We start from the raw sequence: 15,347 nt of genomic DNA, 5'->3' as shown, positions 1-15,347 counted from the left end.
TCCTCAAAATTAGTGGCTTAGAACAGTAGTGTACTCCTCATTCATGCTATTGTCTGTGAGCTCTGCTCCGTGTTGTTCTCACTAAAAGATGCCAGTTGGCAGAGGCTTCACTCTCTGAAACATCACAGAACTACAACCAGGGGAGGGAGAAGGTCAAACTATGCAACAGCTCTTAAAGGTTTCCTCCTGGAAGTGACACTCTTCAATTCTATTCAGTTTTATTGACCAAAACAAATCACATGGCCACTACTAGCTTCAAGCGGGCAAGCAAGTGGAGTCCTACTGTGTACCTGGAAGAAAGAAAATTAGAAATACTAGGGAATAGCAATATTTGCTTCCACTCTTCCGGTCGTTAAATATTCATTTAGTTCTCCTTCTTGTTTGCAAAATACATCTATCTCCTTCCCAGGGTAGACATACCAAAAACATCATCTAGTCAGGACGCCTAGTTCAAAACCCAGAATCAGAGTTACATGTAGTGATCTCTACAATAGGTGCAGATGTGCCTCCTTTTGATCTAAGTGATCTCTGCATTAGGTACAGATGTGCCTCCTTTTGTGCTTAGATCAAACAATCAATACCTATTTGTTGTTGTTTGGTCGCTCAGTGATGTCTCTGCTTTTTAATATGCTGTCTAGGTGGGTCATAGCTTTTCTTCCAAGGAGCAAGCATCTTTTAATTTCATGGCTGCAGTCACCATCTGCAGCCAGAAGACAAGCGAGAAGACCCATGCCAGAAGACAAGTTATCTGTCCCTATGGATGAGATAGTCACAGCAAAGATTCCTGTTTGAAAGGAATAACAGAAGTAGAGGCTCATCTGTGGTAGTTGTGAAATCCTGTGGGCGGCTGTTGTGAGGACCCTTTATCACTCTGGGGAATGGGGAATGTGCCTTCATTAAGCCCTGGCTCTGCTCCCTGTAAGTGGCTCCTTTATTCACTGTTCTCCACTATGCATGATTCTTTCTGTGACTGATTCTTCCTTTTCTGTTATCCTTTGTGGCTACTTCTGGAATAGGTTTTGGGGGGTAATATGTCCTCCTTAGGGGCTGAGCAGCTTTCTTAGTCTGCTTTGTGCACATAGATGGAGTTCTAAAGGTGAAAAGACATTTAGGCTAGTGGTTATTTTGGAAGTACAACTCTCAGAAACATAACCAGGAGGGGGAAAAAGTCCAAACTAGTCATTTTCATCAGCTCCATACTTCCTTCAAGATGTAATTCTCATTTGGTATGTATTTGTTTTCTAGCCCCAGTTTATCCTCCTATCTCTCCCTCTCCCTCTCTTCTTCCCATCTCCCTCTCACAGTGATTACATAGGTTTACCAAACTTTGATAAAATAGTTACTTTCCCTTAGTCTCTTTTTCCCTAAACCATTGTGTCCAAACTACTTTTGTTGATTGGATCTTTGATCTAGGACCTATTAGTCCACTCATTAAAAGATTTTTAAAAATGGGTGAAAAAGCCAATCTTTTAATTTGATGCATTGCCTCCAGGCTGAGCTTTAGTTGTCCTTTATCATTCCAAACATTTCTCAATTGTATCTTGAACTGTTTGGGGTTGAGAAGTAGTTACCTACTTCAACTCTACAAGTTCTCAAATTGGAGTCTATTCCTTTCATTCTTGGTTACAAACTGGTCAGCTCTTTTCCCACTACATCTCTTTTTTGTAATATCTTGCCAAATGCAGCCAACAGCGATGAACACACAGGATTTTGTTTTCCAATCTTGCCCTTAAGCTATAGATTTATTACATGACCTGTCTTCCAAGTTAGCTGTGAGCAACAGTTTTATGAAATGTTTCGCCACTGTAGATCATAAATTGCTCTCTCTCCATCCTCTGAAAATGGTTTCCTTCCTGCTTGCCATCTCTCTTAATTATTTTAGGTTCTTGTTATGGTAGCACCTCACTTTAGATAACAGTTTCTACCTTAAATGAAGATGATGTAGATTTTGCTGCAGTAACACCTGAAATTCTCAGTGGCTCAAAACAATAAAAATGTATTTATCACTCATGCTACTTGTCTTCACAATATGGAACAGAACTCTTCAACTACCCTAAATAGACAGGGAACCTCTCTACCAGTGTTCCCAAAGACAAAATGCTTACCCTGGGGGATACTCCAGACTCTTAGGGTTCACAGGAAGGATAATTTTTAAGGACTCAATATCTGGGTCCTCACTTAACATATACACTTTATCTTTTTTTTTCTTCTTTTGTCCTGAATGACCTACTCGTTCCATTCATCTGGTTTTCAGAACCAAGGTTTTTGACTCGCCTTTGGGCTGATGCCTTAAGCTTTTCAGGGCAAAGACCCAAAGCATGGCCACAATCTGCACCACTTGCCCCTGGATTTCCCCAGCACAGGTATCTAACCCACCCACATCTGCATTTGCATACTGGTTCTTGGCCTCTGCAAGCCACTTCTCAAAAGCCTTATTCTTGCATGTAAGACCCCATCAATGGAATATTTCTGGTGGCCTCTGAAAACGTTGTCAGTTTTAATAAAGGTCTCTGGTTGTACCTGAGAAATGGCAAGTACAATGGGAACTGTCTTTTCCTGAAATGTTGCAGATCAGTTACAGCAAACAGAACGGCGACCGTCAAGGAAAACTGTCACTTTGGGCTCCTTTTTGACCGCAGCAGCTATATGGAAGCAGCTGCAGCTTCGATAAGGGCCATAACATACACATTTTAAAAAAATTGATCTGCCTTATTTTTTAAATTAATTTTTGAATCTCAATGGCTGAAATAGAACTTTCCGATTCGTATAGAAGTCTAATAGCTGGTAGGGAGATAGGTGCTTAGATACTCAACATCTAACTGAAAGAGGGAGGAAGAGAGCAGCTTGCAGATCATGCATTGGTAACTGTTACAGACCAGACTGGGAAGCAACATAAATCGCTTCCATTCACATTCTGTTGTCCAGAATTCAGTTTACATGGCCACGTCTAACTTCAAGAGGTGCTTTGTGCCTATGAAGGAGAGTAGGTAGGTAGGTTGGGTAAACAGCTAATCAGTCTTTTGATATAATGGTGGATATCAAATTATTAAACTATTCAGTTTCATTTTTTGCATATGTAAAAGAGAAGAGTCACAGTCTGTTTTTAAAGGCAGTATTTAAAATGCCATGGAAAATGTCTTTTACAACTATTTTAACTTATGATGAAAAATTTTATATTTCCTTCAAAAGGAGCAAGAACCAGTAGCAATAAGAACTGCCAACACCCAACTTCATTTCTAAGTACTGTTCTCTGGATCCTTGTATATGTATGGCTGAGTCCCTTCACTGTTCACCAGAAATTATCACAATATTGTTAATTGCCTATACCTCTATACAAAATGTTTTTGGAATTAAATAAGCAAATACCATTCTCTAACACACATTCTCTACTAAAATGAATCAGGACTCCTAGGAGAAATGGCTGATTCTTGATTTGGGGCAGGGAAACACAAGATGAGCTTACAGCATCTTGTAGTACCAGGAAGTCTGAAAGTGCTAAAAAATTAATAATAATTGAGCATGTCAAAGAGACACAAGCATCAAACTGAAGGAACTCTCAATGGCCAAAGCTGGAACAATTTGAGCAACAAAATAATGTGGTATTAGGTTATAACCCAAAGTATAAAGCACATGTCCACAAGGCCATGGTGGTATAGATAAATGATTGAAATAAATGGGGGAGAAAACGTTCCTTACAGAAGAATTCCACATAAGTTATATAGATATTGCCCCCTCCTAAAGTGGACCTTAGTAACCACCTCTCTTGCTTTGGAACTAAGGTGGACTTAGTGACTGATTTCTAAAGAACAGAGTGTAGAATGGGAAAAATGGTAACTTCACAGTGGAGAAACCTGCAGGTACCATCTTAACCAAGTGACTAAGGTTAACATTACTGGTGGTGTCATGTAGATATCATGTATACCCTAATATGGTATAATAAGAAAGGGGTTTCAATTCTGTGGCATTCTTCCCCAAAACCCATAATCCTAGTTTAATCATGAGAAATATCTCAGACAAGTATAAGTTGAGAGACATTCTGCAGAAATATCTGACCCCAGAATTGCCAAGGTCATTAAAAACAAGGAACATCTGAAAAACTCACAGACTAGAGAAGACCAAGAGGAAATGGCAGCTAAATGCAATGTGGTATTCTAGATAGGATGATGGAATAGAAAAATGTTGTTTAAAAAAGCTAATGAAATCTGAATAAAACATGTAGTACAGTTAATAGTCATGTCCCAGTGTTGGATTCTTCGTTTTGACAAATGAGCCCAATGATGTAATATTAAGGGAAACTGCAACTGAGTATAAGAGGACTCTCTACTGTCCTTGCACTTTTCTTGAAATCTAAAATAGCATCAAACAACTGTTTAGTCTTCAAGATTTGTTTGGAAAGCATCTCCTCGTTCTCTCCACCAATCTTAATCTATTATGTCGTGAACTTGTCCACTCTGAACAATGTCCGCTTGTCCACTCATGAACTTTGCACTCCCACAGTCAAAAGACCAACCTTAAACATGACTTCCCCAAACCTTCTATATATCCTGTCTTTGCCCCCCCTCCTCTGAAATGCACTTAAAACTTGATCTTGGAAATGGTGATTTTTTTTTTTCTTTTAACCACAGTATGTAATAACCTCTGCTTTGCTTTCTCCATAGGTTCTTTTGATAGCTCTTCAGTAGGAGCCATTGTTTTAAAAGAGCAAACGTTAAAGACATCTCTTGTGGAAATTGTATGAATCAGAAATTAGATGATATCATAAATTTCTTAATAATTTTCTTTGGTGTGGTAGGGAGGTTATGTATATAAATATCCTTTCTCCTAGAACATGCTTGCTGAATTATTTAGGGGTAAAATGTCTATTTAGCAGTAAACTCTTTAGGGGTAGAGTGTCATGGCACCTGCAATTTATTTTTAAGTGGTTTAGGAAAAAAATACACAAAAAGTATGACAAAGTGTTGACAAATATTAAGTCTATTCTAGGGAGAAGGTAATGGAGGGTGTTCAAGTTTTTTTTCATTTTTCTATACATGTGGAATTTTTCCTGGTAAAATGTTAATAAAAATGATAAATACATATAAATTTCAAATTAAAGGCCATGTAGATCTGTTTAATAGTTGTCTTCAGATTAAACAACACAATAGTTATGACAGTGGCAATTGCATGCCGTTTGAATGGTAGGTAGTTCCACTATACATATTAAAATAATACTGGGATGCACATGTCTGGAATACAGAAAACCCAATCTTGGTTGAGCTGGTACAGTAATGGAAAGAATGCTAGGCTGGGAGTAGGGAGCATAGAGTTTTCTAATCTTGGGTCTGTTCCTATTTAGTAATGAGACCTTGAAGAAATCACTTATCTTTTCTTGATCCTAGTTTCCCTAGTATGAAAAGAGAGAATTAGGTAAGTGCATAGTATTGGATGTTCTAGCCAGAGTCATTAGGCAAGAAGAAGTAAAAAGCATCCAAATTGGAAAGGAAGAAGTAAAATGATCTCTTTTGAAGATGATATGATCTATAGGTAGAAATCCCAAAAGATTCCCCAAAAAAATACTGTTAGAACTAGTAAATTCAGCAAAGTAGCAGGATATAAGGGCTTTCCAGATGGTACAGTGGTAAAGCATCTGCCTGCCAATGCAGGAGATGCAAGAGACATGGGTTTGATCCCTATAGATTTGTAGTGTTGTCTGAAGTCTGTTAGGGTTGTATCTTCAGCTTTGTTCTTTTTTCTCAGGATTACTTTGGCAATTCTGGGTCCTTTATGATTCCATGTAAATTTTAGGATTGGCACTCTTGTAAAAAAAAAACAAAAACAAAACACTTGACCACATTCGTGAGGGCTTATTTCTTGATTCTCTGTTCCATTGGTCTATATGTATGTCTTTATGCTGTTACTACGCTGTTTTGATTATTGTAGCTTTGTAATAAGCTTGAAAATCAGAAAATATGAGTCATCCATTTTTGTTCTTCTTTTTCAAGATTGTTTTGGCTATTTTGGTCCCCTTGTCATTCCATATGAATTTTAGGAGAGGTTTTCTGTTTCTGCAAAAATGTCGTTGAGATTTTGGTAGGGATTGCATTGAATCTGTAGATCACTTTGGGTGGTATTGACAGCTTAACAACATTAAGTCTTCCAGTCCATTAAAAAGGGATGTGTTTTCATTTATGTATATCATCTTTAAATTCTTTCAGCAATGATTTATAGTTTCCATTATACAAGTCTTTAAACTCCTTGCTAAGTTAATTTGTATTTTGTTCTCACTGATGCTATTGTAAATGAAACAGTTTCCTTAATTTTCTCTTCAGATTGTTGTTAGTATACAGAAATTTACCTGATTTTTGTATATTAACTTTATATCCCACCGTGTGCATGCTCAGTCACTCAGTCATGTGTGATTCTTTATGACCCCATGGACTGTAGCCCACCAGACTCCTCTGTCCATGGAATTTTCCAGGCAAGAATACTGGAGCAGGTGGCCATTTCCTACTCCAGGATCTTCCTGACTCAAGGATAAAACCCCCATCTTCTGGGGCTCCTGCACTAGCAAGAAGATTCTTCACCACTAACGCCACCTGGGAAGCCCCAGTAGAAGATCACTCAGCCATAAAAAGAATGCAAGAATGAAATAATGCCATCTGAAGCAACATGGATGGACCTAGATGTTATCATAGTAAGTGAAGTAAGTCAGACAAAGACAAATATCATATGCCATCACTTATATGTGGAATCTAAAAAAGATACAAATGAACTTATTTACAGAATAGAAACAGATTCACAGACATAGAAAACAAATTTATGGTTACCAAAGGGGAAACAAGGGGAGGGATAAGTTAGGAGTTTGGGATTAACAGATACAAATGACTGTATCTAAAATAAACAATGAGGTCCTACTGTATGGCACGGGAATTATATTCAATATCTTATAATAAACTTTAATGGAAAAGAATCTGAAGAGAATATATATATATGTTTATATATATATCTCCACTAAAAAACGGGTAAAAGACTTGAATAGACATTTCTCCAAAGAAGATATTCAGTTCAGTTCAGTCACTCAGTCATGTCCAACTCTTTGTGACCTCATGGACTGCAGCACACCAGGCTTCCCTGTCCATCACCAACTCCCAGAGTTTACCCAAACTCATATCCATTGAGTCGGTGATGCCATCCAACCATCTCATCCTCTGTTGTCCCCTTCTCCTCCCACCTTCAGTTTTTCCCAGCATCAGGGTCTTTTCCAACTAGTCGGTTCTTCGCATCAGGTGGCCAAAGTATTGGAGTTTCAGCTTCAGCATCAGTCCTTCCAATGAATATTCAGGACTGATTTCCTTTAGGATTGACTGGTTTGATCTCTTTGCAGTCCAAGGGACTCTCAAGAGTCTTCTCCAATACCACAGTTCAAAAGCATCAATTCTTCGGCACTCGGCTTTCTTTATAGTCCAACTCTCACATTCATACATGACTACTGGAAAAACCATAGCTTTAACTAGACAGACGTTTGTTGGCAAAGTAATGTCTCTGCTTTTTAATATGCTGTCTAGCTTGGTCATAGCTTTTCTTCCAAGGAGCATGCATCTTTTAATTTCATGGCTTCAGTCACCATCTGCAGTGATTTTGGAGCCCAAGAAAATAAAGTCTCTCACTGTTTCATTGTTTCCCCATCTGTTTGCCGTGAAGTGATGGGACCGGATGCCATGATCTTCATTTTCTGAATGTTGAGTTTTAAGCCAACTTTTTCACTCTCCTCTTTCACTTTCATCAAGAGGCTCTTTAGTTCTTTGCTTTCTGCCATAAGTGTGGGTGTCATCTGCATACCTGAGGTTATCGATATTACTCCCAGCAACTTTGTTTCCAGCTTGTGTTTCATAAAGGCCAATAAGCACATGAAAAGACATTTAACATCAAGAATCATAATGGAAATGCAAATCAAAACTACACTGAGATACCACTTCATACCGTTAGACTGGCAATCATCACAAAAACAAAATAGCAAGGAGAGGATGTGGAGGAATTAGAATATTTGATCACTGTTGATGGCTTGTAAAATGGTCCAACTGCTGTGGAAAACAGTTATAGTGGTTCCTTAGGAAACTAAACATAGAATTAACATATGATCCAGCAATTCCACTTCTGGATATATACCTAAAATAACTAAAAGCAGGGGTCATGATTAGCTATTTGTATACCCACAGTCATAGCAGTATTTTTCACAATAGCTAAAATATAGGTGCAGTCCAAGTGCCAATCTACAGATAAAGGGAAAGGTAAAATATGGTGTATATATATATACAATGCAATATTCAGCTTCCTTCGTACCGTCAGGACATTATGCTAAGTGAAATAAGCCCATCACAAAAAGACAAATACTATATAATCCCACTTACATAAGTTACTTGGAGTAATGAAAATCGTAGAGACAGAAAGCAGATTGAAACGGGAGTTGTTTAATGGATACAGAATTTCAGTCTTTCAGGATAGAAAGAGTTATAGAAACGGATTGTCTTGGTTTCACAACATTATCAACGTATTTTTGACAATTCCTCATTTTCTCAATGTATTTAATACTACTTAACTGTACACTTAAAATCGTTAAGATGGTAAATTTTTTAGGTTTATTTTACCAGAATAAAAAAAAAAAAAAAACCAGAAAAGAAAATTGTCCACAGGGAAACTCCGAACTAACAGAATATTTTCACGTATTGACTCTACCTATCTTATTTAGGGTGAGAGGAGGTAGTTCTTTCTCCCAAGATGGGTAAAAGATTGACTTGTGTAACTAAATTATGGGTCCAGGGAGACAAAACCTCAACTCAGTAACCAATATAAATGTTTTAATTATTATTCTTCCTGTTTGTCTTCTTTAAAGTCATCCCGTAGATAAAACAAAAATGCTTACTTCCCCGCACCGCCCCCCCCCCAGATGTAACAAAAAAACTTCTGGGTCAGGAATGTTTTGACTACATGCTTGCTTTATACATTACAATTCTATTTGTTATATGTGTGCTTTAATACACAGTGAAGCTGAATATTCTGATAGTTTCATGCTCAGTTTTCTATTCTGGTTTTATATTTTTGGCTTCTCTTTGTTACCTTAGGGTTTTTCCTTATATACAAGTCCCTCAACACATTTCAGTTTATCTGACCTTTGAGGAAGAGTTTTTACACATACTCAGTTTCTACCCGATTGGAATTGTTAGCTTGGATGAAAACAAAACAAAAACAAAACTGAGGGGGACTTTTGCTTCATGCCAGGATGTGGTAAAGAGACTGAATTCACACTGTCATGTTAAACAAACAAAAATAGACAAAATGTATGAGAAAAAAGGTGTATCCTTTTTATGCTGTAACAGACTACCGCAAACTTTGTGGCTTAAAGTAACGCCAACTTATTTTGCATTTCTGACAGTCAGAGTCTGAAATGGATCTCACTGGGCTGAAACTGAAGTGTTTGCAGGAAGATTTAGGGAAGAATCTGTTTCCTTGATTTTTCTAGATTGTGAGCCTGGAAAAGTGGCTTATGCGTTCATTAATATAGCTCCCTTCCATCTTCAGACGGCTCTGCTGCTGTCTTTACATCTCCTTCTCTGACTCTTAACCCTCCTGCATCTTATTTCACTTATAAGGATGCTTGTTATGACCTTGTTAAATCAATATTTCCTAATCATAGCAGAAGGTGTGCTGTGGTGAGCCACAGTTCAGCAACAGGCTACCAGAGAAGTTGAAATAGATTTATTACTTCTCTAGAAAGTACACGACACCCCTTGAGAAGCTACACGTTGAAGTCAAAGTGAAGGTGGGGAAGGAAGGCTATAGGGCCCGGGGCACATGCCTTGGTTTTAGGATCTGTGGGTGGAATGCTTTGGGCTTTCTGGCTTAGAACAGAGTGGTCAATTCAAACCAAAAGAAGCTGAGTTCTCGTAATTTTTTCAGAGGTCTTATCTAAAGGGCATTCGAGACGGCCATGAGAGGTGGGGGAGAGGTTGGGGAAACTCATATCAAGGACTCACATTTGTTTGTGACTCTGCAGGGTCTTAAACTGATATTAGCCCCCCTCATGCAAGTGCAGGCCCTGGATAACAGCCTGCAGCAGATATATTACATAGAGAAGAAGAAAGATGGAAAAACCTAGGAGATTTCTTGTTGGAAATTATACAAAGTAGAATGTGGTGAAGTACTATATGTGAAACACTAAAAGAAAAAAAAATCCTGTCAACCTCACCTTCTAAACTCATTGAAAATATCTTTCAAAAAGGAAGGCAAGATACTTTGCTATATAGACAAAGCTGAAAGAATTTAATGCCTGCAAAATTGTGCTGCAAGAAATACTAAAATAAATCCCCCAAGGAGGAGACCGATAACAAGATGAAAACCTAAAACTACATAAAGGAATGAAGAGCACTGGAAATGGTGAAAATGTGGGTAAATATAAAATATTCTTTTCTTCCTATTTAAGATATTAAAAAATATATAATTGGCTGGCCAGTCTCAAGAGACTACTTATTATATGAGTCTATTTATCTGAAATGGCCAGAAGAGGTATGTCTGGAGAGACAGAAAGTAGATTAGTGGTTGTCAGGCACTGGTTGGGGGAGGGCAGGGGATAGGGAGAAAATGGAGAGTGACTGCTAATGGGTATGGGGTTTCTTTTTAGGGTGATGAAAATGTTCTAAAGTTGACAGTGATAAAAATTGCACAACTCTATAAATATACTAAAGACCACATATATTGTGTTGCTGCCTGATATTTGCTGTACTAAGTGGGCTGTAGTATGTAAGAACTCTAAAGTATGGCCAAGAGAAAGAGTAAAAATTATATAGGGTGTTAACTTCTTACACAAAGAAATGGAAAATTCTGTTATATGTCAGACAACACTCCTAAATGAATGTCATATTTACCTCATGTCCTGATATATACATATACTAATACTACACTTAATATTTACATCAAATGCAAACGTTTATCTAATATTTGCTGATGATAAATTGTACAGAAGAGCAGCCCTGCAAATTGTAGCCAAGACCAACGTTCTTTTGCTCCCTGATTGTTCGCTTCTGTGTAGTGCAGCATTCTTGCCATTAGGTGGCAGTCGAAATCAAGACAATGATTAAACTGTTCCCTTGTGGCTCAGCTGGTAAAGAATCCGCCTGCAACGCGGGAGACCTGGGTTCGATCCCTGGGTTGGGAACATCCCCTGGAGAAGGGAAAGGCTACCCACTCCAGTATTCTGGCCTGGAGAATTCCATGGACTATACAGTTCATGGGATCATAAAGAGTCTGACACGACTGATTGACTTTCACTTTCACCTTAACGTGTACTGCTGCTGCTGCTGCTGTTGCTAAGTCGCTTCAGTCGTGTCCGACTCTGTGCGACCCCATAGACTGCAGCCCACCAGGCTCCCCCATCCCTGGGATTCTCCAGGCAAGAACACTGGAGTGGGTTGCCATTTCCTTCTCCAATGATTTATAATTTATATTATTCAGTGGACATGTTTCTGAGAAGTCTTGTGAAAATTGTAAGATTCTAAATAATCCAACGTTTTTTTAAACCAGAGTTATTTGACAAGGCAAATCAGCACCCATAAGAGATAAGTTCTTTTTTTTTTAAAGAAAGAAGCTTTCTAAAAACTGAAGTATCATATACACAAAATGCACAAAGTTAAGTGCTGCCAATTGGAAGTATCACTATAAAGTGAAAACACTTATATAAGCATCACCCAGATAAAGTGAAAGAACACTACCAGCATCTCAGAGGACCCCCTTGAGTTCACTCCCAATCATTACCCTCTTCTCTCCAGAGTTAAACATTATCTAGACCTCTAACATTATATTTAGTTTTTCTTGCTTTGAGAAAATATACAAATGTAACTGTGTATTATATATTCTTTGTGTCTGGCTTCTTTCATTCAATATTTTTGTTACTTGTTGATGTATTTCATTCTTTTTTTTGGTAATTTATTTTATTATATTAATGTACTTCTATTTATCCATTCCATTACTGAAGGAAATTTGGGTTGTTTCTGGTTAGCTATTAGAAATAATTGCTGCTATGTACATACTTGTAGATGCCTTTTGTTGCACATATGAATGAATTATTTTGTTAGATATCTAGAAGTAGAATTATTGGGTCATATAGCATGTGATAGTCCATTGTTCCACATTTTTACCAACATTTGGTATTATCAACCTTTTGAATTTTAACCATTCTGATATACATGTAGCAATCTTTCATTGCGGGGTTTAATATCCATGTCTCTGGTGTCTAGTAATATTAAACACTTTTTAATGTATTTATAGACTATTTGAATATTTTCTTAAGTGAAGTGCTGATTCAGGTATTTTGCCATTTTTTTATTGTGTGGTCTATTTTATTGTTTTATAGTTCCTTACATAGTCTAGATATGAGTCTTTTGTTGGGCATATATATTGCTAATATATTCCTTCATTCTAGGCTTTTCATTGTCTTAGAAGAACTTTTTGATAAATTTTAATGTAATTTATCATTTTTTTCCTTTATGGTTAGTGCTTTTTGTATCCTATTTAAAAAATTTCCACCTATACTGTCATGAAGATGATCTATGGTATGTTCTAGAAGTTTCATTGTATTAATTTTCACAGATCAAAAGTCTACCTGGAATTGGATTTTGTGTATATCATATGAAGTAGGGGTAAGATTTATTTTTTTTTCCATGTGGTTATTTAGGTGATGCAGCACCATTTGTGAAAGAGGCTGTAGCTTTTCTACTCTGCAGTGCTAACTTGGATGTTTTATGTTCAGATTTTTTAAAGCTGTATCAAATTTATGTAAAATAATGTTCATCTTTTACAAAGTTCATCATTTGGTAGAGCTTTCTGGGGGAAAATGTCATGAAAATCCTTTAATATGTAGACAGTTGTACAACTTTGACAAAACCTGAGCACATTTGATTATAACACGGTATAGTTTCATCATTATCCAAAATGTATTGCATTTTCTGGGGAGTTTAAAACTCTCCTTTCTTGGGGGAATTTAAAGTAAAGGATAAACAATTTTCTTGAAGTGAAGCAGATTATATAGACTTAGAGATGAACCTGTTGACACTTTAAAATCAATTAATCAACCTCAAAGCTTGCATTAAACTTTCTTGTTAACTGATCTGATACAAATCTTCGAAGATTTTAGTTACCATGCAGTTGGGGAAGTATGAACAGATTCAACCGTTAGAAAACAAACATAATAATGTAAATAATATATATTAAAAATAATATAAAATCAAATGTTTTCACTCCTACCTCTTCATAGTAGGCTTGGTAAAGAATGAAGAAAACAAACCATGAATTCTGTCCCCAGATGTTTAAAAAACAAGACTGTGTCGTTTTAAACAAGAGGTATTATATTCTAAAATTATTTCTGTACTTTATATCTTTTATTCTTTTTTTTAAATTTTATTTTATTTTTAAACTTTACAGTATTGTATTGGTTTTGCCAAATATCGAAATGAATCCGCCACAGGTATACATGTGTTCCCCATCCTGAACCCTCCTCGCTTCTCCCTCCCCATACCATCCCTCTGGGTTGTCCCAGTGCACCAGCCCCAAGCATCCAGTATTGTGCACCGAACCTGGACTGGCGACTCATTCCATATATGATATTATATGTATTTCAATGCCATTCTCCCAAATCATCCCACCCTCTCCCTCTCCCACAGAGTCCAAAAGACTGTCATTATACAGAGTGAAGTAAGCCAGAAAGAAAAACACCAATACAGTATACTAACACATATATATGGAATTTAGAAAGATGGTAATAATAACTCTGTATACGAGACAGCAAAAGAGACACAGATGTATAGAACAGTCTTTTGGACTCTTTTATTCTTTAATGTAGATTAACTCATTTACTATTTCTTGAAATTTATGATTATAAATTTTCATAGATGGCCTTATCTGGCTGTCTTTCTATTTAAGCCTTGCCAAATCATCTCTTGTACTTAAATATATTAAAATATATATCTGCAAATATACTTCCTTAGAAAAGCAGCAATGGAAAAGATAACATGTTTAGATTAGAAATTTGGGAGTCATAGTTGAATTGACTTTCTCTACACTTAAAAATAATCAACCTTAAGGTTGCTTCATTTTTTTGTTTGTTTGTTTGTTTTCTTCATGGTTAATAAGCACTTAACTCACCTCTGCTGAACTTTTGCCAGGAATGTGGAAGTCATTGTTGCTTTCATGGTCTTTCTGAATTCTTTTGATTAATTTTTAAACACTTTCTTTTAATCTGGATTTCTGAACAGGTTTTAAAATGGTAACAAACTGATGTCATTTTCACATGCCATTTAAAAAAACTTTCAAGTTTGAGGGAATTTATTTATTTTTTAAAAATCTACAAACATTTCTGTGAATTTCACAAATTTAAAATAATTAGCTCTTACCAGTTCTTTTCCTGTACAGAAAAGAAAAGTTATTATTTCATAAATAACTTTCACTTTAAGATTTCTTTTAAATGATATTTTAATTCCAGTTTATTGATAATTTGAAAGCAAACTAAGAATGAGATAACAGGTATTTGACATAAAATAATCTAAAAATCAATGCTGGAAATATGACTTACCTATATCTACAGGCAACTTTAAAGCTTATTCTTTAAATAATGATGGATTCTCGTTTAATTTAATCCATTATTTAACTTAATCTTATTATTTAATCCATTATTATCTGGAACCTTTCATATCCATTTATTAATGTTAATTGAGTACCTATTCTGTGCCGAGAATAAATCTGTCCTCAAAGAAGACAGATACGTTAGAACACTGAGTTGTAATCTGCTTAGAGGACAGTAAGAACATACAAAGAAGCATCAAGTTCAACGTCAGGAGAGTAAAAGAAGAGGGCAAGGGAGATTCACAGAAGACTTCTCAGGGTCATCACACTTGAGATTTTGCACTTTAGATCTTGTAAGAGTTAACCAGATGGAGAGGGACACACGCACAGAGCCTTGATAGGGTACCCAGGCAGTTGTGCAACTACCCACAGCTGGGATGGCTGGAGTTTAGGAACAAGGGCCAAGGAAAGAAGGAGATGGGCAGAGGGGTAGTTAGAGGCCATATATATCATGCAGTTTCTTGAATATTATCATTCTAGAGAAAGTACAAAATTCACAGTTCTGTAAATTTTTTTTTCTTAAAAATGTGAACTTAAGGGTTTTAGTGTGACTATCCTTCCTGTGTCTTTAACCAACAAAATATTTAGGATCCATCATGGGAAAATGTGGATCACTATCTTCCAAAGAATAAAGGAAATGCTACCCATAATGACCTCAGAAAATTAAATATGAAAGCTGAAGGAGAATTTGTAAGAATGCC

At 36.6% G+C, this 15,347-nt stretch overlaps 1 non-coding gene across 1 annotated transcript; it reads right to left on the bottom strand.

Moving 5' to 3' along the window:
* Positions 1–2,544: 2,544 nt before the first annotated feature.
* LOC112446101 (small nucleolar RNA SNORA16B/SNORA16A family) lies at positions 2,545–2,679 on the bottom strand. The gene has a single exon (XR_003034173.1). It is a non-coding gene; the product is annotated as a small nucleolar RNA SNORA16B/SNORA16A family (small nucleolar RNA).
* Positions 2,680–15,347: the final 12,668 nt, after the last annotated feature.

This window comes from Bos taurus, chromosome 3 (assembly GCF_002263795.3).
Source record: "Bos taurus isolate L1 Dominette 01449 registration number 42190680 breed Hereford chromosome 3, ARS-UCD2.0, whole genome shotgun sequence".
Classification (NCBI taxonomy): Eukaryota; Metazoa; Chordata; class Mammalia; order Artiodactyla; family Bovidae; genus Bos; species Bos taurus.
The sequence above is the reverse complement of the archived record's forward strand: the minus strand, read 5'-3'. Positions and strand labels throughout refer to the sequence as shown.